The sequence below is a fragment of the Entelurus aequoreus genome, linkage group LG08, assembly GCF_033978785.1.
Source record: "Entelurus aequoreus isolate RoL-2023_Sb linkage group LG08, RoL_Eaeq_v1.1, whole genome shotgun sequence".
In the NCBI taxonomy this organism is placed as follows: domain Eukaryota; kingdom Metazoa; phylum Chordata; class Actinopteri; order Syngnathiformes; family Syngnathidae; genus Entelurus; species Entelurus aequoreus.
This window is the reverse complement of record NC_084738.1, coordinates 72584664-72588833: the sequence shown is the minus strand read 5'-3', so window position 1 is coordinate 72588833 and position 4170 is coordinate 72584664.

The window sequence follows — 4170 nt, the reverse complement described above, 5'->3', positions numbered from 1 at the left end:
TCCTGTTTTAGGATGCCTGGGAAACTACTTTGTCGAACAAATGAGTTCCAGTGGCCAACATGCCGAACTGCAACAGAAGTCACCTCTCCAGCCAGGTGAACAAATACTATTCAAAAATATTTGAAACCATTCAAAAAAGTATAAGAAATATGTATTATTATTTATTTCGCAGATGACTACCCTTAAAGGCCTACTGAAAGCCACTACTACCGACCACGCAGTCTGATAGTTTATACATCAATGAGGAAATCTTAACATTGCAACACATGCCAATACGGCCGGGTTAACTTATAAAGTGACATTTTAAATTTCCCGCCACACTTCCGCTTGAAAACGACTCGGTATGATGACGTATGCGTGTGACGTAGCCAGTTTAACAGAGGTATGGCTTCCCCATTGAAGCCAATACGAAATAGCTCTGTTTTCATCTCATTATTCCACAGTATTCTGGACATCTGTGTCGGTGAATCTGTTGCAATTTGTTCATTGCATTATGGAGAAAGAAGCTGAGCAAGCAAAGAAGAAAGTTGTCAGTGCGAAGTGTCTATTTTGCGAGGGAAGTCAGCAACACAACACAGTCGGTGTTTCATTGTTTACATTCCCGAAAGATGCAGTCAAGATCGAAGAACTCGGACAACAGAGACTCTTACCAGGAGGACTTTGATTTGGATACACAGACGCAGACGCGATACCGTGACTACGTAGCTGTGCTTCCAAACATTTGATCGCTTGCTATAACTAGCTCGAGCTAGTAGCTAGGAGCTAGGAGCTAACATAACAAACACCTAGGTGTTTGTGATGCAGGATTAATTTGTGGCATATTAAATATATGCCTGGTTGTGTTGTGGCTAATAGAGTATATATATGTCTTGTGTTTATTTACTGTTGTAGTCATTCCCAGCTGAATATCAGGTCCCACCCGCGCGCTTCCAAACATTTGATCGCTTGCCCGTACGTGCGTGTCACGTACGTAACTTTGGTTAAATATATAAGCTTTATGAACCTTGGGTTAGGTGAACGGTCCTTTGGGCTGAGTGATTGTGTGTGTTGTGCAGGTGTTTGAATTGTATTGGCGGGTTATATAGACGGGATCCCGTCCATATAACCCGCTCGAGCTATAACTAGCTCGAGCTAGTAGCTAGGAGCTAGGAGCTAGCATAACAAACACTTAGGTGTTTATTATGCGGGATTAATTTGTGGCATATTAAATATAAACCTGGTTGTGTTGTGGCTAATAGAGTATATATATGTCTTGTGTTTATTTACTGTTGTAGTCATTTCCAGCTGAATATCAGGTCACTCTCACAGCATCTTCCCTATCTGAATCGCTTCAACTCCCCACTAGTCCTTCACTTGCATTTTCCTCATCCACAAATCTTTCATCCTCGCTCAAATTAATGGGGAAATCGTCGCTTTCTCGGTCCGAATCTCTCTCACTTCATGCGGCCATCATTGTAAACAATAGGGAACTTTGCGTATATGTTCAACTGACTACGTCACGCTACTTCCGGTAGGGGCAAGACTTTTTTTTATCAGATACCAAAAGTTGCAATCTTTATCGTCGTTGTTCTATACTAAATCCTTTCAGCAAAAATATGGCAATATCGCGAAATGATCAAGTATGACACATAGAATAGATCTGCTATCCCCGTTTAAATAAAAAAAATGTCATTTCAGTAGGCCTTTAAAGTCATATTTATCTCCAAAGAAAACGATTCCTTTGATGTGTTCTTAAAGCAGTTTGTCAACCTTTTTTGAGCCAAGGCACATTTAAAATATATATATATATATATGGAGGCACACCACCAGCAGACAAGGTTAAAAAATTAAACTCCACCAGGTTGTTGTGCCTTATTTTGAGTTTGTTGTTGTTTTCCAGTGTGTCGTGCTTAAGTTCCTGTCTTGCGCTGTTATTTTGGTGGCCCTTCCTGTTTTGTTGGTGTTTCCCTGTAGCAGCTTCATGTCTTCCTTTGAGCGCTATTCCCCGCACCTGCTTTCTTTTCGCAATTAAGACTGTTTTAGTTGTCCTTCTTTGTGGGGAAATTGTTGATTGTCATGCCATGTACGTCTCTGCTCCACACGCTGTAAGTCTTTGCTGTCGTCCAGCATTCTGTCTTTGTTTACTTTGTAGCCAGTTCAGTTTTAGTTTCGTTCTGCGTAGCCTTCCCTAACCTTCAATGCCTTTTCTTAGGGGCATTCACCTTTTGTTTATTTTTGGTTTCAAAATTAGATACCTTTTTACCTGCACGCTGCCTCCTGCTGTCGGTTGCATATTGTGATCACGACAAACTATGTTCCCGACATCTACAGAGCAATTAGCTACCTGCTGCCACCTACTGATATGGAACAGTATTACAGGGTTACTCTGTCGAGCTCTAGACAGCACCGACACTCAACAACGGCACATTTGCGGATTATAATTAAAAGGGACGGCGTGGCGAAGTTGGTAGAGTGGCTGTGCCAGCAATCGGAGTGTTGCTGGTTACTGGGGTTCAATTCCCACCTTCTACCTTCCTAGTCACGTCCGTTGTGTCCTTGGGCAAGACACTTCACCCTTTGCCTCTGATGGCTGCTGGTTAGCGCCTTGCATGGCAGCTCCCGCCATCAGTGTGTGAATGTGTGTGTGAATGGGTAAATGTGGAAATACTGTCAAAGCGCTTTGAGTACCTTGAAGGTAGAAAAGCGCTATACAAGTACAACCCATTTATCATTTACCATTTATTTTGCAAAAAATTTTTTAGTCTTAGACAAACTTTAATGATCCACAAGGGAACATTTTCCACACAGTAGCTCAGTTACAAAGGATGGAAAGGATCGTGCACACTACGGCACAAAAAGAAGTATAAAGTAGACTTAAAATGTAACAATTTGTATTTTTTTTCGTGTTAAAAAAAAAAAAATATTATAACTTTTTTTTATTTTTTTTATAACTTTATGAAAATTTTCCCGTGCATAGTTATACAAGAAAAAAAAAAAAAAGTTTTTTTTTTTTTTTTTAGATATGTGCACGAGAAACTTCTCGTGTCTAAAAAAAATTTTTTTTAAATGTTTTTAATTCTTTTTTTTTTTTTAGACATGTATCTCGTGCACACGGGAAACTTTCTCGTGTGCACGAGAAAGTTTTCATAAAGTAATAAAAAAAATTAAAAAAAGTTATAATTTTTTATTTTTTTATTTTTATTTTTTTAGACATGTTTCTCGTGTGCACAAGATAGTTGCTTTGCGCACAAGATACATGTCTAAAAAAAATTTTTAAATACATTTTTATATTATTATTTTTTAGACATGTGCATGAGACAGTTTATCGTGTGCATGAGATAGTTTCTCGTGTGCACAAGATAAAAAAAAATAATTAAAATTTTTATTTTTTATTTTTTTTTAGACATCTCGTGTGCATGAGAAACGTTCTCGTGTGCACGAGATACATGTCTAAAAAAAAAAGAATTAAAAAATGTTTATTTTTAATTTTTTTAGACATCTCGTGCGCACGAGAAAGTATCTTGTGCGCAGAAGAAAGTTTCTCTTGCGCACAAGATACAACATTGGAAATCATTAGTAACTTTATGAAAACTTTCTCGAAAGTTTTCATAAAGTTATACAAAAAAAAAAGTTATAATTTTTTATTTTTTAAACATGTGCGCACGAGAAAGTTTCTCGTGCGCACGAGATACATGTCTAAAAAAAAAAATTAAAAAAAATGTTTTACTTCTTTTTTTTTTTTTAGACATGTATCTCGTGCACATAAGATAGTTTCTCGTGTGCAGGAGAAAGTTTCTCGTGCGCACGAATACATGTCTAAAAAAAAAAAAAAAAGAATTAAAAAAAAATATTAAAAAAATTTTTTAAATTTTTTTTTTAGACATCTCGTGTGCATGAGAAACGTTCTCGTGTGCACGAGATACATGTCTAAAAAAAAAAGAATTAAAAAATGTTTATTTTAAATTTTTTTAGACATCTCGTGCGCACGAGAAAGTATCTTGTGCACAAAAGAAAGTTTCTCTTGCGCACGAGATACAGGTCTAAAAAAAAAAAATTATAATTTTTTTTTTTTTTTTAGACATGTATCTCGTGCGCACAAGAAACTTTCTCGTGTGCACGAGATACATGTCTAAAAAAAAATATAATTTATTTATTAAAAAAAATATTTTTTTTATAAAAAGTTTCTAAGTT